The sequence below is a fragment of the Ascaphus truei genome, chromosome 1 (assembly GCF_040206685.1).
Source record: "Ascaphus truei isolate aAscTru1 chromosome 1, aAscTru1.hap1, whole genome shotgun sequence".
Lineage (NCBI taxonomy): Eukaryota > Metazoa > Chordata > Amphibia > Anura > Ascaphidae > Ascaphus > Ascaphus truei.
Window position 1 is genome coordinate 157,331,360 of NC_134483.1, and position 27,350 is coordinate 157,358,709.

General features: G+C 42.4%; 1 long non-coding RNA gene across 1 annotated transcript in view; it reads left to right on the plus strand.

Annotated features, from left to right (window-relative positions):
• The window catches only part of LOC142469840 (uncharacterized), a 47,934-nt gene extending 23,448 nt beyond the window's left edge, over positions 1-24,486 (plus strand). The window contains exons 2-3 of the long non-coding RNA XR_012789105.1: positions 22,164-22,228; positions 24,394-24,486. This is a non-coding gene — a long non-coding RNA (uncharacterized LOC142469840). The remainder of the gene's footprint in view (positions 1-22,163; positions 22,229-24,393) is intronic.
• The last annotated feature ends 2,864 nt before the right edge of the window (positions 24,487-27,350 follow it).

Genomic DNA, 27,350 nt, shown 5'->3' on the forward strand with positions numbered 1-27,350 from the left:
TCACAGACAGTCAATTGAAAGCACAGAGCAAATATGATCCAAATATGATCCCAGAGCAAATATGATCCAACTTAAATTGAGTATCTGAAGGACTAAATACTGTATTCTGACATTTAGAGGTTATCATCAATGTCTGAATAAATTAATCTACCCATAGATAATAACGTAAATGTTCAACTGTGTATATTTACTACAAAATCAATTTCAAAAGCAAATCCATATTACATGTGTAAAATACAGATAAGTTACTTAAGTAGAATTGAACAATCCCTTTTGTCATGCCGTGAGACCACAAATACAACATAGAACTCATTTCATTAACTTTAGAAATGCAATCTAGAAAGGGTTGAAAGGTTTTATTTCCCCTTCAGTCTCTTTCTCAATACTGAGGGAGATTTTCAGAAGCACTGAACGTGCATAAGTAAGAGTTCTGGAAGTAATATCCCTATGCTTCTATTTACAATGAGTGTTGCTATACTGAATGCTACTTTTTTCAGAAAATGTTTGTCTCTTCTGCATAATCTCACACAAATGAATCTGTTAGTTTAACTACAAAAAAGTGGATATTTGAATTTCTGTAACAATGTTAAATAACTGGGCACTATTAAATAGAAATGCATTTACTGTTTCTTGCAAGTAAATGGTGTAAAATCTATTGATCTGCTATAAAGAGTTTACAGAAGTGAACATTTATACCATTTGATGATGTGCAAATAAGTCTTTGATTTTGTTTTTTAACTTCATTCAACATTTGTAACACTCTGTTCTCATTTTTCTGGCTATTTGATACAAAAAGAAAAAACAAGGTCTATCCTACAGATGGAGCATTTCCATGTTGTTTCTGCCATGAAAAGGAATAATCTTCTGAAAATAGGTTTTCTATTTCTATGAAGTCTGGAGCTGAGAGGTAAAACATTAGGAAACAAAATCCTCACATCTTCAAAGCTCAAGAAAAAACAAACAAACAAAAAAAAAAAACAAGAAAAGACAAAGTGAAATACTTGCAGGAAAAAAACTCATATCTTGAAAGTATGCCTGTGATGCAGCTTTTATAAATACTTTTCAAAATCACAGACAGGAAATCAAAATAATAGAATTATACAATTAAACCTAACGCAGCACATTTTAGCAGTCTTTCTTTATACAGCAAAGTTAATCTGTATATATCAAATGTAACCTTATTTGTTAATGGTAATTTTGATAGGGAGGCGCATGCGTGATGGCAAGGGAGGTAATTGCTTAGGCTGAGAGCTCCCGTCCCCGCCACGCGAAATATATAATTATTTGAAATATTAAACACATCTTCAAACTCAAAAGTGCCAAATATCGCTAGGTGAATACCACAGGATGGCTCCACAATCAACAAAAAAGAAACAGACCGGCGACTTACGCAAATATATGAGCCGGACGGCAACGAAGGGGGCAGAGGCAGAAATGGCGCCGGGCTCTGCCGCGGGCTCTGAATCGGAGCATGAAGAGGAGGTGGAGGACACAGCGGGTCAGCTGCCGGTCAGAAGATGCGATTTCGACCGGCTATATAATAGCATGAAATCGCTCTTCCGCGCTGAAATCCAAGAACTAAAAAAAGAGGTCCAGGGCCTTGGGGAACGAACCGGAGCACTAGAGGACAGTATGGCGGCCACTACTACCACCGCGAGGAAGGCCGAGAAATGGGCAAACCATCTACAGGCCCAGATCACAGAACTGGCCGACAGACAAGAGGACTCCGAAAACAGAGACCGCAGGAGTAACCTCCGCTTCAGAGGAATAATAGAAGACATCACAGAAATAAAGGACTTTGTCTCCCGCTGGCTGTCTGCTTTATTACCGGAGGTCCCGGTGGCGGAGTTGGCGATGGACCGCTGCCATCGGGCCCTCCGGAGCCGCCCAACAACCAACAACCAGCCGCGAGAGGTGATAGTGAGGATGCACTATTACAGCACCCGAGAGGCAGCATTGCAAAAAGCAAGGGGCCCAGAGACCTGCAACTTTGAGGGGACCTCAATCCAGCTATACCAGGACCTATCCCCCATTACCCTGGCCCGACGAAGGAAACTACTGCCGGTAACTAAATTACTGCGGGACCGGGCGATCAGATACAGATGGACCTTCCCATTCGGACTCCTGGTCCTGAAGAATGGGAGGGCCATCTCTATGAAGGAGCCTGAGGACGCCCCGGAGTTCCTCCGCAAACTGGGACTAGAAGAGGGCCCAGCACCGGCTTCGAGGAAGGCCCAGAGCCCCACAACAGAATGGCAACAGGCCCCCAGTTCCAAAAAAAATAAAGACCGGGCAGCGGAGGGAGAAGAAGACTGAACTTAGGAGTGTTGGCGGTTTTCCTTTTTTGGCTATGGTTGAGCCACTGTTCAAGTTCTTCATAGGGCCACCCTGAGGACGTTGAAATCTGAAAAAACAAGCCTTTCACCAACTCCTAATGACCCCGGGACTATTATACCAACGATAACAGACACTACAGATACCTGTACCACTTACCGTACCTGCGGATCCAGATGTTGAACATTCCGCGAACCCGGAAATCAGCCGTGACACGCACACCATAGAAGATGGCGTCGCCACGCCGCGTGACAGGCCCTCTATCACTCACCGGATGAAGAAGGGTGAGACGCGGGAAGAACTGAAGAGAGACATCCGCTTCCTCCTACGTCCGGCGACAGAATGGCGGCAACCGGAAAGACGTCGGCGGAAGAAGAGGAGCGGCCATCTTGGTATAGGCAACTCACTCCCGGCACCGTTAGTGCAGACTACGAGGCCCGCTGCAGGCAGATTACCACTTCCGGAGCAACAGAAAGAGACTGTTACACCGATAGAAGGAACTCCGGACACACAGCTAATGAATAAAAGTTTGAATTAAGCAGCAGATCCCCTCAACCCCCCATTACCCCACCCCTCCCACATACCCTAATCCCGCATACCACACCCCCGTACCCCAACCCCCCCCCCCCTATACACCCTATGCAAATACCAGGCCACCATCTCACCTCCCCTCCCCAGGGCTCCCGGTCTATTTCACTCCCCCCCCTCCCCCCCCATCACCTCATCCCTTTTCCCTTCCTCCCGTACTCAAAACTCCCTCCCCCCCATACCCCATCCCCCCCACATCACACCCATGCTTCATCTCCCCCCCCTCCCCCCTTCCCATTCAAACTGCACCCTTACACACCATAACAACACCCCACCCCCCCACCTTTCCCCCCCCTCATGCCCCCAGACCACTTTCCCTTCCCTCCCTTCCCCTCCCCCCCCCACCACGACCCTATACCCCCCTCTCCTCCTCCCCAATATTCCCAGCTCACGTTCCCCTCCCCCCCCAAACCCCCCCACCCCCCCCCTCTCCTCCCCCCCAGTATTTCCAACTCACGTTCTCATCACACCCAGTCCCCCCCCCCCATCATCTACCCCTCCAAGTTCCCCTACCACCTGGACCCTGCCTTCCCTTACATGTTCCCCCCACCTCCTTCCTCCCCTCTTCCCCCCAGTCCTCAAGTCACCAGTTCGGGGACACAACTATTTGAGAGATCCTGGACAATAGGATGACTACATATGAAGTGCTCTATGGTGTACTAATTCATTGTCCCAGGTTCTAAGGTCACAGATGTAGGAGGGAGACTATATCTGGACACGTTAGCAAACAAGCCTCTGGTGGATAACCCTATAGGGAGCAACACTAAGCCTAGATACGACCAGAAAATATAAAAGCAAACGTCCCCCACCTCAACCCCCCCCCTCTCCCCACTCCCCCACCCCCAATCCTTCCCTCTCCCTCTCCTTTCCCCCCCTCCCTCCCCCCCCCCGCGCACCTCCATGTTAAGAGAGTGTTTGACAAACTTTCCTGCCAAGATACTGTACCTACAGGGTTTACAGATTGCTCAGATTAGACAACACATAATTGCAGGTACACACTGAAGGGGGAAAAAACACAAAAATGGCCCTCAATGATGAAAAGTGAAGGGTGAGAGACCCAATATTCTCTTAGCTAGGGAAATGGCACACGTTTGAGTTGAAAATGTTTATAGCAATGTTTAATATGTTTTTTTCTGTGTTCAAAGGCGGGGACGGGCAGCACTACGCCCGCCGTCGGCATGGGACTCCAAGCGGGAATCTGGGGCTTATCCCCAGGGAGACCCGCACAAGTCCCCACTGGGCCGGTGCATTTGGGCAGGGAGCCACCTCCCTCTGAGAGGGGCGAAAGGACCCAGACCGGACCCCCAGAAGGGGCAACTTTGGTACCCAATGGGGATCGACCCCTTGGGCTCACCAAACCCTATATGTGTTGTTGTCTTAATGTCCCTCATGTTCTCCCTATCTATGTTCCCTATTGTTCTCCCCGCTCCCAGGCCAATAACACCTGTGATCACAAGACGTGCAACCATCGCCTCCAAACACTCCGCCAACGCGGAACCATTGCCTGGACCGCCACCGCAGCGACTCGCATAAGAAGCACCAATGGGTAAGGACCTCACAGTCATATCACACAATGTAAAGGGCTTTAACAGTCCACAAAAACGACGTTTGGCCATGACAGATTACAAACAACTGAATCCTGACGTTATCCTTATACAAGAGACACACTTTTCCCGACGTAACTCCCCTAAATACTTAGATAGCAGATACCAGACCTGGGTGTCTGCCTCAGCCAATAAGAAAAAAAGAGGAGTCGCAATCCTGTTGCACAATCGCATATCAATAGATATAAAATCCACTAAGAAAGACGCAAACGGCCGGTTTATAATAATGGTTGGGACCATTCAGGGCCAACCAATCACCATAGCGAACGTTTATGCCCCTAGCGACCGCGCAGTTTCATTCTTTGACAGATTCTTCACGATCCTACACAAGATAGCTCAAGGTGCAATAATACTAGGAGGGGACTTCAACCATACACTTGACCCACACACAGATAGATGCACCCAGGGCGGACAGAAAAATCCACAGGGTAGAGCTGCCTGGATCAGAGGCCTCAGGGCAAATAATCTGGTTGATATCTGGCGTGAGCAACACCCAGGGGATAGAGAATACACATTTTATTCCCACCCGCACGACCGTTACAGCAGAATAGACTACCTCTTTGTGACCAATAGAATGGTTTCGCAGATCTCCCACACGGGAATCCATGATATTTCATGGTCCGATCACGCACCAGTAGAGCTTCGGTGCACCGATTTTACACTGAACAGGCCGGGAGCGACCTGGAAACTCAATGAGTTTTTACTTAAAATCCCCGAGGTGGAACAATCAATTGGGGGAAAGATCAGGGATTACTTCAATGAGAACACGGGTAGCGTGGCATACCAGTCCACCCTATGGGAGGCCCATAAGGCGACATTACGAGGAGAACTTATAGGGATCGCAAGTAGGTGGAAGAAAGAAAGGGGAAAAAAAATCCTCACTTTACAATCTGACCTAAAATCCCTCTCCGCTCTACACAAACAACATAAACAAACACAGACCCTTAAGGCATGGCTGGACGCCAAAACACAACTCAACTTACTGATGGCCTCCCGAGCTGAGAAGGAGCTGACTTGGTCCAAACGGAAAATTTATGAACGCGCCAACAAACCAGATACCCCGCTTGCCCGCAAACTTCGAAACGCGAATAGTAATTTCAATATACAGTCAATTCGAACCAACAAAGGTGGCCTAACTTCTGACCCTAGACAAATTGTAGAAGAGTTTAAAACATATTATGAGACCCTATATGATGGGGCAAAGGTCTCCCATTGTGAGGCCACGCGTAGGCAACTGAAGACATTTTTGAAGGAGGCGAACTTACCCAAATTGAGCAGAAAGGAAAGGGAAGCGCTACAGGAAGATTTTACAGATGAGGAAATATCAGAGGTAATCAAATCACTGAAGCCGTCGAAGGCCCCAGGCCCAGACGGCTTCTCTAACCTATATTACAAAAAATTTCGGAAATTGTTAGTCCCTCATCTGACTAAACTATTTAACTCATTCCTAGAGGGTGCCCCTATACCCGGCCAAATGCTTCAAGTGTCCATTTCAGTGATCCCAAAACCAGGGAAGGACCCAGCTGACTGTAAGAGTTATCGCCCGATTTCATTGATCAATTCCGACACAAAAATTTTTTCCAAACTTTTGGCAAACCGCCTAAATACGGTCATGCCTAAGCTGGTCCACCCAGATCAAGTAGGGTTCATCTGCGGGAGGCAAGCGGCGGATAACACCAGACGGATCATAGATTTAATTGATGTGGCCCAAAAACATAATATCCCGTCTATGGCTCTTCTGTTTAGACGCCGAAAAAGCCTTTGATCGAATTGATTGGCCCTACCTCACAGAGACGCTTGGGGAGTTTGGGGTGGAAGGGAGAATGCTGGGCGCCATTCTAGCTCTGTATAACGAACCGAAGGCGAAGATCAGGCACCAGGGCTTCCCTTCGGAAGAATTCCCGATACAGAGCGGCACCAGACAGGGTTGCCCCCTGTCCCTATTATTATTCGCACTATGCATTGAGCCCTTGGCGGCACATATTCGTAATAACCCAGATATAACAGGTATCCAAATTCAAGACCAGTCACATAAAGTGGCCCTGTATGCTGATGACATTATTTTAATGTTGTCAAAGCCCCTTACCTCTCTGCCGAACGTCTTTAGACTACTGGACTCATTTAACAAGATCTCGGGGTTCAAAATTAACCAAACAAAGTCAGAAGCACTAAATTTAAACCTGCCAAAGGCCACAGCAAAACTCATAGAACTAAATTTTAATTTCAAATGGCAAGCCTCCTCTATTAAATACCTAGGGGTAAACATTACCAAAGAATATAGAGCCCTCTATAAAGCCAATTACCCCAGACTGATAAGGACACTGATGGAGGATCTTAGGCTATGGTCGGGCTATGCAATTTCCTGGATCGGCAGGATCCAAAGCCTTAAGATGAACCTCCTTCCCAGAATCCTGTACCTCTTCCAGACCCTCCCGGTACAGGTGGCCGGGGCTGACATCCTCCGTTTGCAGTCCTCCATGGTGAAGTTTGTCTGGGGTAATAAAAAGCCACGAATCAAAGCTAGCACATTAATTCGCCCAACAATACGAGGAGGACTTGGGGTACCTTGTTTGATGGCCTACTTCCAGGCGGCGCAACTATCACAAATAGTACAGTGGCACATGCCGCCGGAACTCCGACGGTGGGTGGAACTAGAAAAAGAATGCTGCCTCCCTGTGGACTTGCAGGATTTAATCTGGCTCCCGAAAAGGGTCCAGAGATCTGTGCGGGTGCCGCTGGCGGCACTGAAGAGCTCGTTGGCAGTTTGGGAGGCCACCAGATATAAATGCGCTCTCACCACCCAGCACACATACATGACCCCGTTTGTAGGGAACCCTGATTTCGCTCCGGGCATGTCAAGTGGGACCTTAGGGGCCTGGAAAAAGAAGGGCCTCACAAAGCTTCTACATCTGAAAGGTAGCCCATTGTTAAAGTCCTTTGACCAAATTAAATCTGAAACGGGGATACCAAATTCCGAATTTTTTAGATACCTCCAGATTAGAGCCTTTTACAACAAAATCCCTAACCGCCCTAAGCGTACTAATTTTGAGCAGCTGTGTTCAAGGGGTGCGGACACTACGGGACTTACTTCTACGATCTACAGAGGGGTGGTCTGTCCTATACTCACAGACGACACCAAATTAAACTACAGACGTGCATGGGAAGCTGACCTAGGGGAGACCTTGGAAGACGACGACTGGGACTCAATAGTGCTTGCAGCAGCCAAAAGCTCGATCTGCACGACCTTGAAGGAGAACGCATATAAAGTCCTAATGAGGTGGTATCTCACCCCAATACGATTAGCAAAGTTTGTTAAAGATTACCCCCCATTGTGCCCCAAACAATGTGGGGAGCCTGCAGACTTGTTGCACATGTTGTGGGGTTGCACCAAAGTGGCTCCTTTATGGGAGGAAATCCAAAATTGGCTGATGAGAATTCTCGGGCGCCCGGTCCCCTTGGACCCTTGGCTGTTCCTGCTGGGCAGGCGCAGGCGGGGGCTAAGCAGACCGGCACAAAGACTGATTGCACATTTTGCAACAGCCACGAGGTGCGAACTAGCAGCATTGTGGAAACAACCAGAATTACCCACAATAATGAAAATTCGAAACAGAATTTGGTATGTTTGCCGGATGGAACAATTGACGAGTATGGTCTATGACACCGGCACAAATTTTCTAAAAATTTGGGCCCATTGGCTAGACCAATCAGACATCCCAGGGGTGAATGCCACCAATATTCTGCTATGATAACAAGAGATGCATTCTCCTGGGAGGAGGAGGCACAGACAATGACAGACCAGAATACTGGTAGGGCAGACGCCGACGAACAATATGACTGTGGGGAGAAAATCCTGGAAAAACAGACACGAAGCCGGCGGTCGTAGATCACAAGCAAGAGGTGCACTTCGCTTGGCCTTCCCTTACCCCCCCCCCTGTGTTCGTCTTGTCCGTCTAGTCTGTCTGTCATTTTTATTCTTTTCATTTTTCTTTTCCCTTATGATATGTCAATACCTATGCTGTTCGACTTTCAAAAAAACAAAATATTGGGCTTGAAACCATCCATGTATGCTTATGGGTTGTTAGACAATGTGTGCACTGTTTCATGTCCCAATAAAAACTTTTTTGTTGGAAAAAAAAGAATAATATTGATAAGTCATCTTAAGAAATACAAATTACTGTAGGTAGAAAGATTTATTTTTTTATATTCCCTTCAGGGATCCTCATGTGAGTTTGAATCAAAGATTCAAATCAATGAATTCAAGAACTAGGTGGCATGAGTTTTAGGATTATAAAACAGTTTACAAAGTTAATGGAGGGGCTGCATGACAGTGTCTCCTTTCTCCCTTTTACCTATTGAAGATTTGGGTTTAAACTAAGGGATATACAGCTGCAGTGGCCATTATTTGAATAAATCACGGAGCCGTTGTCGTGTGCTCTGCTGTATTCCACGCGGTATTAACTTCGCATTCCTGTGTTCCCGTCCCCTGTTCACGCCGCCAGGCACCCGCGGTTGATCTGTTTAATTTAATCGTTTCGGATTTCTGTGGGCGCAATTCTTCGCGTATCCACCAGGTGGCAGAAATTAATGAATTGTAATATGTACAGTTCTGTCTGTGCTACTGTGTCAATTTGCAGGTGTTTAATACCAGATAATATATAAAAAAAAAAATAAGTCTACCACAGTGGCCCATTGTGATTTGACCTTGAAGACGTTATCAAATTTAGGCGCTTCATTATGACAACTTCTAAAACTGCAGCCCACGCTAAAATGCAATTTTCTGCACCCGATAGAAACCCGAGTCAACACGCGTCTTAAGGCAGTACGGTTGGAAAACACGTGCCATGACATGGGTATTCTGAATTATACACAATACATACTGTATGTGCTGAAATGCATGCATCATAGCAACCTACAATCAGAAACACAACAATTAAGCTGTTGCCAGGTGACTGACAAGTGTAGAACAGAACTTTCATGGGCTTAGAATCTGTTAAAAGGCATCAAAAAGGGTGGATAGGAGCACTTCCTTGTTACACAGAGAGTGCTACTGAATGACCTGGCACCTCACAGGCTTACAATTCTTTATGACACAGCGCTGATGCATCTTTACTTTTTTTTGATAAATTGTATTGACAATTTTGTTAGGTAATTTATTTATCTTACGACTTCTTAATAATGGCTAATGCATTTTTACAATTAGGCTAATTGTTGCCTTTATTTTAACTGTCGGTTTTTTATTCAGATTTACATTATCTCTCACTGCAGTATGTTTTTTTTTAAAATCTGTTTTTCTTCTTTATTATTTGTTTGGTTATTATATAGGATTGTGTGCATTTTGAAATGTCTGTGTAATATGATAGTTCTAATGTAATGTTAGTAGTTTACCTGGAAACAACGTAACATGTTTTGCTTCCATTTGTAGGTTGCTATGATACGTGCATTTCCACTTTACAGCGATAGTACAGTATATGATTAAGTAATAATCCCGAAGAAAAGGGCATTACTGGCCATTAATGCCCTAGCTGGAAGAGTTGAAGGCCCGAGGTGAACCCGAGGGACGTTACCCAACCAGGGCATTATTGGCCAGTAATCCCCTGTTTTGAGGGAATTATTACTAGTATAGGCTAAATTTAGGATTTTTCATAAATAATAGACACTTTTGTGTATTTATAAAGATTTTTTATTATAATACAATTGTAAATGCACTAAAGCACCTCTCTATACACAGACACACAAGCTGTAGCCCCCTCTATATATAGTTCCAGGTAAGTGTCCCCTCGTCCCAGAGCTTACACCTCCCCACCTTATTAACTTGGGAGGTTCTAGCATTTTGCTGAATGGACAAGACTCACTGTGGTTGCTTCCCCTCATACAGAGGTAAAAGGAAGGGTTCACAGTTTAGTGTTAGGACCTGCATTAATTTTGGTTTAGCTTGACGTGGTATGCAGGCTTATGACGCTTTGGCCAAAGGGTTTAACTAAATAACCAAGTAAATATTATTATTATTGAAGTATTTAAACTTTATACAGTACTTATTATTTTATATAAGGGTAAAAGGGGACAATAGACAGCACTCTGATAGTGTTAAATTAATGTAATTGCAGGGTGCACGGAACCAAAGGGGACCCTTATTCCCCTGTATAGTACTAACAAATCTACGTAAGTACCAGCACTCACTGTCTAATAGCCTGTGGCTCTGCTCCTTGTGCTCATGTGGAGTGCCGAGGATTCCACACGAGCACAAAGAGCAGAGCCACAGGCTATTAGACAGTGATTGCTGGTACTTACATAGATTTGTTATTATTTTATATGTTTTGTCAATTGGATGTATCCTTGGGCACCCCTGTCTTTTGTTTGTATAAACTCACACTGCAAACTCTCCCTACTAAACAAAACAAAACGAATAACACATAAAACATGTATAGAAACCCCTCTTCAAAGTGAAATGTCCAATATGCAAATCAAGGTAGATTGGAATCAGAGAAGTCCAGGCTGCTTTTTGAGATGAACCACATCCAGTCACAGGTACCTAAAGAGAAAAAAAGGAACAAAAAGCGCACGCTCCATAGCGCATAAATGTGTATTTAATGTGAGACTCGGAGCACTTGTGAAGGATTTCTTCTACAGCAGTTTTTTACAGTACTTAGATGACAACGTCGGATCAGACGGATCCTCTTGGTTAATCTGCATAACCCGGGTGCTGAAGCTCCCGAGCAGGTACCCAACTAAGTGCACCAACACTTCACGGGATAGCGCTATCTCCTACACTTTGGGTGGGCCTTGACATTGGGAAAAGGGACATCAGGGTATTGGTGCCTGGCACTCAATGTACTTTGAAGACACTCATTGGTGGTATCAGGTTTGGGCCTACTGTATATTACTGTGTGGTACAGGGTACCGTTATTATTGTGTTCAGTAAAGGTTGTTAGTATATACTTGAGTATGTGTATTATTGTTATTGTTCCTGTAAGGGGCTTATCCCACCCCATTAGGATCACTTCCAGGTGGAGGCGCTGTCACCAGACAAATCAGGTACACCCCAGACTCCCAGTGGCGGAGGTTCATGCCTCTTGTGAGCCACAGGTAAAGCACCACACACACCGTAGCCACCATATCACGTCGGTGATTGTGCCAGTTCTTTTCAATATACTTTGAATTTTGGACTACATTTGTGTGCTATCTCTTCCTTGCTGTGTTATCCTGGGAAACATGGTCTGCCTGGTAAGGCATATTTATGGGACTAGCTCCTACTTTAATCATATATGCGATTGCCATCTGCCAACAGTGATATATATATATATATATATATATATATATATATATATATATATATATATATATATATGTAACATGGTCCCCCCACCAAACTCACTTAGGGACCAGCGTTTGGGAGTAGGCGTATTACCACGTGTGTATGATGCTCTACCTGTAGGTTTGCAGGAGTCTGAGCGGTCTGCCAGATGGTAAGGTGACAGGAACAGAACCGGCTCGAACAGATCTCTGGATTCTTCTGGTTTGGTGTCAGCGCGTCCAGCGCTGATGGAACCAAAGGGCTATAGGTGTCAGCCCCCATCACTGCACAAACATATCCTTCCTGCCCAGAACTGATACCAGTGGCAGAGGTATCTTTGAACATACTTTATTGCAGGGCATTCTGCATCAACTCTCCTTCTGCAGCCCATCACATTCTCCACTAGCCCCAAGCTTTCTAGATGGTGCATCCCCATCAATAGAGCTTAGATCCTGGTGGTCTCTAGTCCAGCCGGCCTAGAGTGAGCAAGCATGCCCCACCATGGGGAAGGCTTATAGCTCTGTCCTCTCTCACTGGGGAGCAGAGGACAAGGACCATCTCTCTTTCCTCACTCCCTGAGGAGCAGGGGGCAAAGACTTCCATCCTCCTCTCAAGGGCTGAGAGGAAGACGCTCTTCACTCTCTGAAGGAAGGTGCTTAACTTTTGGCTACTCCCCTAGAAAACTCTGGAAGGGGCAGGCTCATGGATTGTACCCACCTACAAGGGGGCTGTACACAGGCCATGAGTCACCACCTACCTTCCCTCACTTTCAAGGAAGCAGAAGGGGGGTCACTGGCCCATAGATTAACCAGCTAATGCCTGGATCTTAACAGGACTTACATAGCAGATACACTATGCGGCTATATGGAGAGAAACAGGTACTGATGGACATACCACATATATATATATATTGGCTCAGGTGATGGGAAAAGCTAATCAACCAGGAAGGTGCTTGGTCCTATGTATCTCCCATCAAAAACCTTCTTACTGAGCTTATCTAATTTCCCCCCCTTTGCTCAATCGTGACCGGGTTAGCACTTGTACAGAGGGAGGTGTATACTCGGGACAATGCACTGGCATTCCCATGCTTGGAGCCTGGCCTATGTTCTATCATGAATTGGAATCTCTAGAGACTTAAAAACCAGTGGGTTACACTAGCAATTTGCTCTCTATTTTGCTGCATGAATTTCAACGATTCATGGTCCGTTATTAGGGTAAATTTCCTCCCTATTAAATAATATTTGAAAGTCTCCAGAGCCCATTTGATTGTCACGCCCTCTTTCTCAACCACAGCATACCTCTTCTCATGGCTGTTTAGTTTCCTGCTTATTTACAGGAATGGGTGTTCCTCCACTCTGACTATTTGTGACAGGACCACACTTACCCCTACATCGTAGGCATCACACTGCACCTAAAATTCCTTGGTGAAATATGGGGTAATTAGGATGGCATGGGCACATAATACATCCTTCAAGCTTTGGAAGGCCTCTTCTGCCTGGTCAGACCACTTCACCATGACCGAACTCTTCCATTTTGTTAGGTCTTATAGAAGTGTTGAGATGGTGGAAAGGCCTGATATAAAGCGATGGTGGAAATGTAGCCGGACAGGCCGAGGAAGGCTTAACCAGTTTCTTAGTAAGCAGCCTCAGCCACTCCCTAATCACCTTAAGCTTTGCAGCCTGAGGTTTTACCATCCATCTATCAACCATATACCCCAAATACTTGGTCTCTTCCAAGCCTATGGCACACTTAGTGGGGTTTACCATAAGACTAGCTTTCTTAAGGGAGTCTAGAACTACCTGTACCCTTTTTAGGTGGGAGTCCCAGTCATTACTGTGAATGATCACAACATCCAAGTAATTTGCAGCATAATCCGTGGGAGGTTTTAACACCCGGTCCATCAACCTTTGAAAGGTTTCCGGATCCCGATGTAGGCCGAAGGGTAGGATCTTATATTGGATCAGCCCACCTGTTGTCGAAAAAGCATTTTTCTCTTTAGCGTCCTGCATTAGTGGTACCTGCTAATACCCCTTAGTTAGGTTGAGGGTGTTTAGGATTTGGGAATCGCCTACCCTGTTTATCAGCTTATCGACACGGAGGTATAGGGTAGGTATAAAATTTGGAGACTGCATTCAGTTACCTAAAATCATTACAGAACCTGATCTAGCCATCCATTTTAGGAACCAGTACGATAGGACTCTACCAGTTGCTGTACGATTCCTCGATTATGCACAGATCCAACATTTTCTGTACCTCCTCTCTAACTGCCTATCACCAAGCCTCTGATAATCTATAGGGCTTAACATGAATGACCTTCCCATGCTCTGTATGTACAGTAAGCTATGCTCAATGACTGAGGTTCAGGGTAGAAAACTTGGACATTGCACACAAGGAACACCTTTACCTCTTGTCTCTGTGGGGCAGACAGGATGTCTGCAATTTTTACCGCAGGGATAGAGGGTGCCTTAAATGGAACAGTCTGAATCTCAGCAACCAATGCCTCCCTCTCTTTACAGGGTTTTAACAGGTGCACATGGTACAACTTTTCTGTTTTCCTCCTCCTGGGCTGTCTAACTCTATACTTAACCTCAACTACTCTTTCTATGACTTCGTAAGATCCCTGTCAGGTGGCTAAAAATGTACATTCTGCTGTAGGTTCCAGTACTAAGACCTTATCTCCTGGATTAAACACCCTAATTCTGGATTCCGATTATAATATTTCTGCTGTGAACTTTGGGCTGGCTGCATGTGTTATCACACAATTGGCAATAATGCTGAAATGTGATCCTGCATCTGTGAAATATGTTCCACTATGGTACGGTGTGGAGTTGACTCTGTTTCCACAGTCTCCTTGAGCGTATCTATTATACCTTGTGAGTGCCTCCCATACAACAAATCAAAAGGGGAGTAACCATAGTGGTCTGAGGAACGTCTCTTACGGCAAATAATAAATATAGTAAGAGGAAATCCCAGTTTTACCATCTCGGTCTATGGCCTTCCACAGGATATGTTTAAGAGTTTTGTTGTATAGCTCCACTAGGCCGTTGGTTTGAGGGTGATAGACCGAGGTGCGTAAGTGTTTGATATTGAACAGTCTACACAGCTCTTTTGTAACCCGGGACATAAAAGGGGTTCCTTGATCTGTTAATATTTCCTTGGGGATCCCGACGCGACTACAGTAAGTAACAGCATTAACTCTTTTGTTATGAGTTTAGCGAATGTGTTCCTGAGGGGAACTGCTTCTGGATATCTTGTGGCATAGTCTACAATTACCAGACTTTGTTGATGGACCCGTGTGGATTTAGGTAACAGGCCTTCCAGATCCATACCAATGCATTCAAAAGGAACTTTAATAATGGGCAAGGGTACTAACGGTCTACGGAACGCTTATACTGGTGAGGTCATTTGACACTCTGGACACATCTCACAATAACGTTCTACCTCTTTGTTTAGTCCTGGATAGTAAAATTGTGCCTTTATTCTATTCCATTAGCTCTACAGCTTTCACAAAGAACCAAATGGAGAGATCTAAAAATGTAAAAATTCAAATACATCAAAGAAACTCATTTAAACATAAAGAGGACCCCAATGGGACCCAAACAGTTACGGATCCATGGCCCATTGGACGCAAGAATGTTTAATCACTGTACATAATAACCTCTTATATTTGGGATTAAACCTCTAACTATATTATACAATATCTCATGTCACATTATGAGATTTTATATGATGGGTGGGAGAATGCATGGGGCATGGATTAAATCCTAGATAGACAGGTTTCAGTATGAATGTGTTACAATTTTGGTAAAATGTAAAGTTTAACTTTTATTTTGGGAGGGAAAATAAAATAGCATAAGAAACGTCTACGCAAGCAGAGCTGCTAAATACAAGAAACAGGAGTTATTATATCACACCACCGGCGGCCCGTACCAGGTTACAAATGTCAAGACATTTTCTCTGAAACTTAAAGTGCTTAAATGCATATAGTATAATAAGTAAATCCCTAGCTGTATTTGCCTAGCAACAGTCATGAGGCAGGCAGATGTTAATGATAAAGCAAAGCTGTCAGAACATCTTAAGAAATGGAGAATGTAAAGGAGCACCCACGCTAAAAAACCCTGTATACCTGTTAATGATGCTAGCAAAAACTGAAACAGTTTAAGATAAAACAGGTTCAGGTAAGGACATCTTCAGAACGGTCCAAACGTTGAACCGAAATGTTGATTTTTAATAAACACCATTGAATTAGAAGATCATGTGAATGCTGCATTCTTCTTCCTCTACTAGACCATCTTAAGAAACAACACTTTAGATAGACATTATTATTAGTTATTTTATTTATTATTATTATTATAATAATTATTATTATTATTACAAAGTTAGAAGAGCTGGGACAAAAATCTATTTTGTTAAGCTTACTTGTTGAGACCCAACCCAATGATGGAGCAATAATTAATCATGTTCCATCCCCTACAGGCTGACTGAGGTGACATCAAATTGAAAAGTAATGGTGACAGGGGTATTCTATCAAATATTAAGCGATAAAGTCTGTATTATGTCACCCAGGACCAGCCTGGATCTTTAAGTTGACCACGGAACAACTGAATTTTGATTGCAAAGCTCCAGAAGTTTAAAACTTCCAAATCAGTCCTCCAGTAGAGTCTTCCTCGCGGCCGGTGGACAGAAACACAGACAGACAAACATATAGAGAGAAAGAGAAAAGAGATTGTCTTCAGGAGGACTTGAAACTGTGGACTCAAAGTTAGGCAGATTAGACGCAGTGGATTCAGGTGGTATGCTTCACTCTGGTCCGGACTCTGCTCCACTCTGCAAGGGTTCACTGTAGCTTGAGCGACTGTCTTGGCATTTAGCTAGTTGTGGGATATAGGCTTAAGGAGATAAGGTTGTGGCGGCTATCTTAAACATTCCATACATTTGTTTGCATGCCTTTTTTAGTTTTCAGACATTTAACGGGGAAACCCCATTGACAAGTGATATGATTCTCCCTGAGAGAGCCCATCATTGCGTTTTAGTCACTGGAGACAAATTCGGAAAATGAGTAAGCTTTTGTACACCTCCGGAAGATCTGGTTTCAACCTAAGAGTTTTTCATTCGCTTTAAATTAGTGCATTCACACCAAGTAATCTCTGAAAGTAGCACCCCTAGGTTTAGGCACATGGTGGGCTCGATCCATCAATAGATCTTCAGGGGGTGCTCAGGAAGGAGTATCATCATGTCCAAATACTCTAGCCCTCAGGAATATTGTTTATGCAAATTCTGTATTGGCATGATCTGTTTCCAAGGTTTTCTTGTTTCTCCTGGCTGATTACCAGTGTCTCTTCCAAGATTCAAGCTTTCTGATCCAGGTCAGTGTGCGTTGATGACAGATCCTCCATTTTGCTTTTTAGAGCACCTGCCCTTTCCCCCCGATGGAGTTGATGTCCAGTTGCAGTTCTTGGACTACCTTTTGCAATTCGGTCTGCTGGGTGTGTTTTATGTCTTTAAAAAAAACTTTGCATCTCTTTTGTAGTTACTGGACTCTTAGAGCAAACATCTCTTTTTTAAAGTTTTAAGGGGAGCAGCTACAGGACCAGCTGTTCTCAGGGAACCAGTTTCTCCTCTGATATACAAGGTCTGCTGCCTAAACCTGCCCCTTTGCTAAATTTTCAGCACCAAGATAGGATGCGGTGCCACAACATCAACATTGCATAAGTGCCCACCAGCTATATACAGCACTTTGTATATGCTATAAGGCAGTGGTATTGATATCACTGATATATAAAAGTCTCAACCTCACATAACACTATAGTTGGAGAAGGCACTGGCAGTGACAACATAAAGCATTCAGACTGTATTAGAAGCATCAGATTCTTCTTAACTTGTTTTACTACATAGTAAAGTTCTGACATTTCGGCCCCACGAAGACCTTCACCAAGGTGAGTTTCACAGAAGGCAATTGCCGAATATGAAATTCAACCTGGTGAAGGCCTGTATTTTTTTAATACTGCTTATACTGTAGGTATCATTGGAATATACAGGAAATCAAGTGTATCTGCAGCACCTCCATTTAAGTATAAATCATTTTTTAACTTAATTTTGAGTTTGCCACCTGAGTGCAATCTCTGTGTTTTTATCTCACTTTTGAGTGTGCCACTTACTGTATTTTTAACATCAAGTAATCAACCATTGCACAAGCCTGTATAGATAATTTTAGTGAATTGTGACACTGCACTTCATTTCAAGTGTGAGTGTGATTCAGTCCTAATCTTATATTGCTATTTTCTCTTACTGTATGTTGGCAATTTTGGTAGACTAGCATAAGATATAATGATAGACTGACCAGGATCTCTACCACAAAGCTGTCTTGGGATAATTTGACTGGTATGTTGTTGCTTGCATGTCCAGTTGTTGTAGCCCAGCCTGAAGCAATTCTACAAGACCACAGAAGAGAAAACTGATTAGTTTCTACCTCCTCACATAAAACATAGTATTAAGTTATATTGAGCTTGTCTCATTTCTATTATTAATTTTAACAAGATGCATGGTTCATTATTTTGCATATATACGGTATGATGCATATAGAGATATCTGAACCTGTTGCAATTACATTAATATAGTATGTTTTCACTTAATATGATCTCTTTAACTATAATACCAGTACAGCTGTGACTCAAAAATGTCAGAATAAAAGCAGAAGGCATACCTTTTATCTCACAATTTGGGAAAATTGACTTATGTTTCACGGAATATACAGTACTTTACCAACATAACAGTTACCATGTTTTTTTTAAATCTCTGTATTGTAATTTATGGTGCTATCGATAAAGCATGGTATATGTTCAAGAGCCGCACAAAAGTGTGCAGACTTTGGCTGTGGTCAGACAGAATTATTACCTGTGTTGTTGAAGTTCAGTGCGTGTCCAGCCAGTGGCACACTAAATATCTTTGCCTATGATACTGTGAATACCAAAGTTCAGTAAAGCAGGTGTCTGAAGAAAAGATCAAATGTACACTGCTCTTTGTCTAATGACCTTATACATCTCTACTGTTGCAGTTTCACACTTTATTAACAACCACTATACATTAACCGAACCTGGTCATACCATTTGTTCTGTACTGTGCAGAGAATGAGACATGGCGAATCCTTTATTCACACCCTCTATCTACTCCTTCCTGCTGCTGGGGATCACCCCTAAGCCTGAAGCCAGACATACACATCTGATCTCACCTACGCCTCCCTGCCATCTCTTCCCCTTTAAATGGTGTTAACCTTTTCATTTAACACCCATCTACAGCACTTATTCCCTCACCTGCTGTCTCTGTAAGTTTCCCCTCAAACCTCTTAGATTGTAAGCTCTTCGGGGCAGGGATTTCCTTTCCCATTGTCTGATTTTTGCTGCACTTATTGTATTTTTAAAATTCCCTGTACTGTATTCTTTGTGAAGCGCTGAGTACACTTTTGGCGCTATATGAATAAAGACAAACAATACAATACAATGGCGCTTACTCCTTGCCATACAAGACTGGCTTGCAATTTTGCCTACTGTATATCATATTTTGCACCCACACTATCTACTATAATTCAACTTGAAATGCTATGATTCTGCATCTATACCGCAAAATGGACACAACTACACAAAAACTATACTGGATCAGCACTCAAAAGTAAATCAAAGAAAATAAGGACTTACTGTGCGTTTTGCTTTTGATCTCACCAAGTTTCTTCTTTTAATGTATAAAAAAAGGCAGCAATACAGAAAAAATCAGCACACACAGGGAAAGGAAATGTTAGCAGACACACAATGTTATATGTGCACAATAGAAAAATGTTTTAAAGCCTGATGAAGGGGTTAGGAGCCTTGAAGTTTTGCGCTATTGTGCACATATAAAAGTGTGTGTCTGCTAACTTTTTGTTTCCCTGTGTGTGTTGATTTTGTCTTTATTGCTGCTTTTGTGATATATTAGAGAAGATACTTGTGAGATCAAAAGGAATACATAAGTTCTTCATTGTCTTGGATTTCATTTTGGAGTGCTGATACAGTACGGTTCTTATATGTGTAGCCGGGTACCCCGCTTACCTCCGCTACGGACGGGGGGCCTGCCGTCTTTTCCGGGTGCCGCCGGAGCTATGGGCGGACCCGGCTAGGTGTCGGTCCCGATATGCAGTCTGCCACCATCTTCATTGCCCGTGCATGCGCGATAGAGCTCTTGCGCCTGCACAGTGAAGCGGGAGAGTTGCGGCAGCCAGTACCATGCTCCGCACAGGACTACGTGTCCCAGAAGCCCCAGGGGCTGCTCACCATGTGGGACAGCACAGCCAATAGGGCTGCAGGTATAACAAGGAAGGAGATCGAGACATTTGGCACGCTAAGGACTGCGTGCCAGTCAGAGCACAGACGTCGGCAGACAAGGTAGTGTCCAGGGGAGAAGTGCTCCACTGGACTAGGCCAGATCTTCCCATAGGTCCCAGCTAGGCCCTGACTCACCTCAGCTTGTGGTTTCTGCAGGGAACACCCCAGATAGAGATGCTCCCCTCAGCACTTAGGGATAGAGTGTTAGTGCACCGGTAATGAACGCCACATGGTGTGCACGGCCTGCGGTCTGGGACCAGACCCAGGCATATCATTATCAGAGACATTAAGGGACACCCTCAAGCTGGAGCTCCCTCAAGATGCGGACACCTCTGGACAATAGCGAGAGGATCCGGTAGACCACGTCGTGGAATCATGTTGTGATCCTGTGGATCTACCATCCAAGTCGGCCTGGTCTGGCCTAAGACCAGGAAGGTGCCCATCATGCATCAACGGCCATACACAGGAGGTAGCGCTACTCCACACACTCTTTGGGTGGGCCTAACTCTGTGAACACCGGGGTGGTTAGGTGCCCAGTGCACCTTCAGTACTTTGGCGGTTCCCCACTGTTACTGTGTTGTGGGTATTGTATTGTGGGGCCTTGTACTATTATTGTATTGTAGAGTTATATGTGTGTCAGTAAATATAAGCTAGTTATACCAGTGTGTGTATCTTTAGTCACTGCTTGATTGGTTCCTGTGATGGGTTATCCTGCTGTGCTAGGATCCCTCCCAGATGGAGGTGTTGTATCCAGAGAGAATGCAATCACCCCAGGCTGGAGGGTTAGGCCTCCTTTACGCTAAACAGGTACTCAGCACACATAGGGCCTCATTCAGAAAGCGTTCATAAGCCACTTATCAAGCACTTATCACCCAAAATGCCTACTGCTATTCAGTAAGCAGTGATAAGTGGGTGATAAAAGACTGAATTGCTCAAAAAAAATTGATCATAAAAAAAATCACAGAGGCAGCGGTGATAAGCCACTTATCACCACTTTTCGGCATGTTCATAAACTCGTGCAATTCTAGTAGCAGTAATTTGGCTATAAAGGCCTATCACCGCTCTAGAATGGTGATTTTTTCACAAAATTCTCACGCCAGAAAAAGTTGGCTTAAAGGTGTTGGAAACCTGCAGAGAAGCGGCGAGATGGGACTTAGAAAAAAAATGCATTTTTCCTGCATAGGATTGATGCCGGGAATCTCTGTAGCTGATATCCATTAATATTAGCACCAGAGACCCCTGGCATGAATCCTGTGCAATAAAAATGCATTTACAGTAAACTTCATTACCATAGCGGATAGCCTCAGGGACACCCTACTTCCCGAGATACAGGCCCCGTTATGGGGGGCCAGTATCTCCTATGCATTTAAATGTCCGCGTCACGTGACCATGGGAATAAAATGCATAGGAGATACCGGCACCCCATAACGGGGCCTGTATCTCGGGAAGTAGGGGGTCCCTGAGGCTGAAACCAATGCGGTTCAGCTCAGGAGACCCCCTGCTCATCTAAACTATTAACAAAATTAAAATTTATACACATAAATTTCGGGCGATATTTGCACAGGGAGAGATGGCTCTCTCAGAGCAGCACTCTCTGCAGCAGATACAACTCGCCGGGTAAGGCCTTTTCAGAGGGTCGTTCATCAGATCACCGGCTTATCACCCGTTTTGTGAATTTTGCTATGACAGGTAATGAAGGCTTTCTGAATACCATGATAGCAACGCTCATAAAAAGGGTGATTTAAATGGTCCGGTGATTTTTTTTATGAACCTTCTCTGAATGAGGCCCATAGTCCCATTAGTCACGGGGAAAGGGGGCTACATATGATATATTGGACCATTCATGTCAGGACAGATAAGAGTGTAACGCTATCTAAGATCTATGACAATATGTAAAAGAGACACCAAATTATTTTATTATTGTAGTATATCAAAAAAATCAAAAATTCCTATTGCAGTCATTCTTTAAATCTTCTTTTCATTCATGTTTTGAAGGTTTGGCTGGCTGATGAGCATCAACGCCATGTTCATGCAGAAAACACATCCAGCAATGCTGTCAGGTAATCTAACATAATTAATTTTTTTTTGACAATACCTATAATACCTGTACTGCGCAGAAATTCAATGACACATATGCATTTCAATCAAGTTCCATATAAACTCGCATGCGCAGAAATTCAATGACACACATTCGTTTCAACCAGGTCCCATATAAGAATAATAATTAGTGCAAACTAAAAAGCGCTAATATCTACTATATAATGTGATAACAAACTCAAATGTGAGTGCTATAAATGCCAAGAAAGAACAATTATAGGCACATAAAACAACTTAAAGTCCCATATGAGTGTCCTGTGAAAATGTCCAATAAGCAGCCTAAAAGGTCCCACTGGGTGTTCTATATCCAGTAAGAGAATGCAAACAAAAACAGACCTCTCTGGCGCTGAGGATCTAAAAAACACGATGGATCTGGGATGGAAAAAGCTTGAATCCTTGCAATGATGTATACCTCAGTAAAAGGAGACAAAAACCATATACACTACCATAGTGCATTACCCAGAGTAAAGAACTGATTACGGTAGGTATACTAGCAAACGATAACAATTTATTAAAATGGTATGATGAAAAATAAAATATAAATGATAAAATTATACACTTGTATGCGCACACAACGTGCTCACAAATGATAATACAAAAAGAATGGTGATGACCTCGGTTACTTCCGTCATACCCACCTCCGCCGTGGGTAAAAATTGAAAACTTAATCACATCAAGTGGCTAGGTCTTGAGCCTTAATGTGGCAATTTCACAAGCGCTGTTGGATCTTCACCCGTCTGTGGATGCTGGTTTCAGTCAGCTGGTCTGCTTCGTGGCGCCAACTCCTCCGAATCGGCCGCCGCTCCGTTGTTCCTAATGACATCACCAGTTCTACTTCCAATACGGTGTCCCCGCTGTGCCACAATTCCTACGCGTTTCGAGACACTTAGTGACTGGTCTCTTCGGCACGGATATGCATTAAGGCAGTCTTGAATGATTATTTATACCCCACTAAGTCCCAGATGATTGGTTAGTGAATGAACATTAGTTAATTAATGAACATTACATTGGATACCAATAATGAACAAACATACAAAACAATTTAACCATTTTAACATGATAGACATATCTAATCGGGATGATGAACTTGGGCTAAACATTACTATAAATCTAACCTTTATACTTAAAATAACTCCATGATAGACTAACTACCTAATGTGTGAATAATTGATAAATGAATTTAATACTTATAATCTACTAACATTACTATAAATCTTATTAAATTAACTACCTAATAAGTGAATTGCTAATAGATGAATCGTAAACTAAACTTAGTGTTTAAATATATTGCTATTAACTGAAATATTTAGTGTATTATTTATAAATATATATGAGAAAATATTTTAGGGTTTATAGTGAAATGTGCTTACTGTATAGTGAAAGACTATTTAGGGTGAAACTACTACTAAATAAATTAAACTTATATCATATATTGATTACTAATAATGCAACAAATGCGTACAATACAGAAAATTATTTAAGATGTACAAAACCTATTAAGAAAACATCTTATCAGAAAGAAGCCATAACAAAGCCTGATTAAGTAGAACCTGAATGCAATAATGGACTTTACCTCAAGAAGGCCACTAAATCGAATTCTATATTGAGTCCCTGAGGACTCATTGTTTTTAGCTAAAAAATCCAATAGGATTCCCTTTTAGAGATTTGGTTCAACCTATCTCCCCCTCTTTGACTAATTTTAGGATGCTCAATGGCATGACATTTTAGCCTTTCGGGGCTTTGAGAATGCACCAGTTTGAAATGATGTGATACGTTGTGAGTTATAAGTCCTCTTTTTATGTTGTATATATGCTCCCCCCAATAATCTTTGGAGTGTCCTGCCAGTGCGGCCCACATATTGTAGGTCGCACGGGCATTCGAGCAAATATACAACATATTGACTATGGCAGTTGATGAGTGATCCAATCTTATATTCTCTGTTGGTAACTTTAGATCTAAATGTTTTCGTTTTTACACTGTACTTACATGCAATGCATTTAGCACATGGATAATATCCTTTAATGCCATCATGCACTGATTTATTTGAATCACTGAAAGGACAACCAGGAGAAAGTTTTATTTTCAGATTGTTAGCTCTTCTAAAATAAATCTCTGGTTTTTCTTTCAGATATCCTCTCAGGACCTCATCTTGTCTCAATAGGTTCCAATACTTATTGAATATTCCTATGACTTTAGGTGCCATAGAATTGTACTGAGTTACAAACGCAACTGTATAATTTCTCTCTTCATTCCTATTTTTATTTTTGTTTTTATTCAGCATATCTTCTTGTTTGTATATTAAAAGATCTGATCTTGTCATTTCACTTACAGTTTTAATCGCATTGTCAAGCAATTTTTTTTGTAATCCCTTTCAATAAACTTTTGTTTCAAGGATTCAGCCTGTTCTTAAAATACTGACTCTCTTGAACAATTCTGTTTGAGCCTCACCTGCTGGCCCTTTGGGATGTTCTTTATCCAACTGGGATTATGATGACTGCTGGCGAGGAGATAGTTATTTGCTTGAACCGATTTGTAATATGTCAGTTTGAATGGTATCAGACTTGATATATATCTGAAGGTCCAGAAATTCAATGCTTCCTTTGCTTTGCTTGAATGTGAAATGTACATTTCTATCATTGCTATTAAGATAGACTTTAAACAACTCTAGTTCACTGGAGGAGCCCTTACAAATGAATATTACATAATCTATGTAGCGCCGCCAGAGCACCAGATTCGCCCGAGTGTCAATTGGAACAGATGGCATCGTCCTCCCATATGCCCATAAAAAGATTTGCATAACTGGGAGCGAATCTGGTACCCATGGCGGTACCACATATCTGCAAATAGAATTGTTTGTCAAACATGAAGAAGTTATGTTTTAAAATAAATCTTATTCCTTCCAACAGGAAATCATTCAGAGAAGATGATACTATAGAGTGATTATGAAGGACTCTAGATATTGCCTCACAACCCAACTGGTGCGAAAGTGTTGTATATAGAGATGTGACATCTCCTGTAACTAAACTTATTCAGATTTCCATTGAATGTCCTCTAATAACTGTAAAATATGAGTAGTATCCCTTAAATGGGAACGTAATTGTACCACGTACTGCTGGAGATGAAGATCTATATATTGAGTTAGGGGGGAGGTAAGGGAACCAATGCCCGAAATGATAGGACGCCCGGGCGGTCTCTCGAGATCCTTGTGGATTTTTGGAATCATGTAAAATATTGGAATCCTAGGATGGGAGCAAAAAAGAAAATTGTATTCATTATAATTAATGATCTTATTATCTAGACCTGTTTTCAAGATGTTCTTTAAAATATCCTGATACTCTGATAGGTGGTTACGATCCAATAAACGGTATGTATCCCTGTCTCCTAGGATGCATCAAGTCTCTTCGAGGTAATAGGACGCATCCATAACAACGATGCCAGCCCCTTATCAGGTGCCTTAATTACAATTTGGTCATTGTTTTCAAATCCTTCATCGCCTTAATCTCTTCTTTATTGAGTTTGCCCCTCCTAGGTTTGTCCTTTGCATTCAGCTTCTCTATATCAGCCAGAACCATTTCAGAAAAAGATTCTACAAGATTTCCCCTTGCAAATCTTGGATAAAAAATTGAAGAGGGCTTAAATTTGGTATAAGCGATACCATCAATATTATTGTTTGCAGATATTGAATTACTAACCACATTTTTAGTAAAAATCTTTTTAAAGCTAGCTTTCTTACAAATTTCTGAACATCTATACAGATGCTGAAATAATTAAGGCTACAAACAGGTGCAAATGAAAGCCTTTGCCTAATATCCTTTTTTCATTATCAGTCAGAATATGTTTACTGATATTAAAAATATTATTCTGATGTATCAATACTCTGGCTTTCGTTATTTGCTACCTTTCTGGTAAGTTTTTTTCCTTTCCGTCCCTTGTTCCTCTTTTTTGTTTTCTTGATTTGGGTATATCTGACCTTCCTGTCTATTTGTCCCCTCTGAAACTCCTGATCTCTTTCCCTCCTCCAAGGGAACGTGGGTCTCTTTTCTATATTGGCACCCTGTTCCTTTCTGTCTTTATTATCTATTGACGGTCGAACATCCATATTAGTTTTAGACTCATTTCTACTACTGTAGGATGTTTTTGTTGTTCTTCCTTTTCAGGATACCCCTCAATTGATGAAAAGGGGAATTTATATTATATTTGGGATGTACTTCCTGTTCTCCCTTTGATTGTTTAGGGTAATTATCCCTTTTTTTATTATTATCCTCCTTTCTAGGGTAATCTCTAGACTGTCTAGAGTGTGTTTTATCATAAGATCTTTCATATGTTTTGTCATATGTTCTTCTTGGCATCCATTATTTATCATATTTTTTATTTTTATTATATTTATAAACACAAGTATACCACACAATGTAATTCATGCACCATACTACTGTATTTCTTCTCGTTTATTAATATACAACATTCTCTTTTTACAGGTGAACATATCAAAGAGCCATCCAGGAAGCCAGAAGAAGATGCAGATTGAATAAGATTGTACGTTTGGAAAAAGAGCAAAGAAATTTGTATTATTGTATTTTTCACAAAGTCATTTACTGTAATCCGATAAAAAATATTTCATATTTTAAAATACTTTTTAGTCATATGAAGTTTTTAGGGGAATAGGTGGTAGGTTACATATAAATACTATTAAATATCGTATCGTATGGTACAAAATGAACAGGAATAAGGGACAGGTCTCATTCCATTTAGATTTTGAAGACATACTAGCACACTAACCAACGCTAAAACTCAATTTTCCTGGTCACGACGCATTCGCGGGTCAGCTGCGAGCAACCAAAAAATTATAAGGACGCATACGCTATACGCTACAAATGTGCCAGTAACTAATGCTACATCTGTACCTACGGCTCTATTGTATGACAAATGTAAAAAAATATATTTTTTTAAATTATCACTGGCACAAAGGGAAACTGTTGGAGATGGTAATTGTCCTTTATATCTCTGTATTCTGTCTTTCTGACAGAAGATATCAATACATACAGTAACAAAACAAAACATCTTAGGTTCCTCTGTGGAGACATCAGC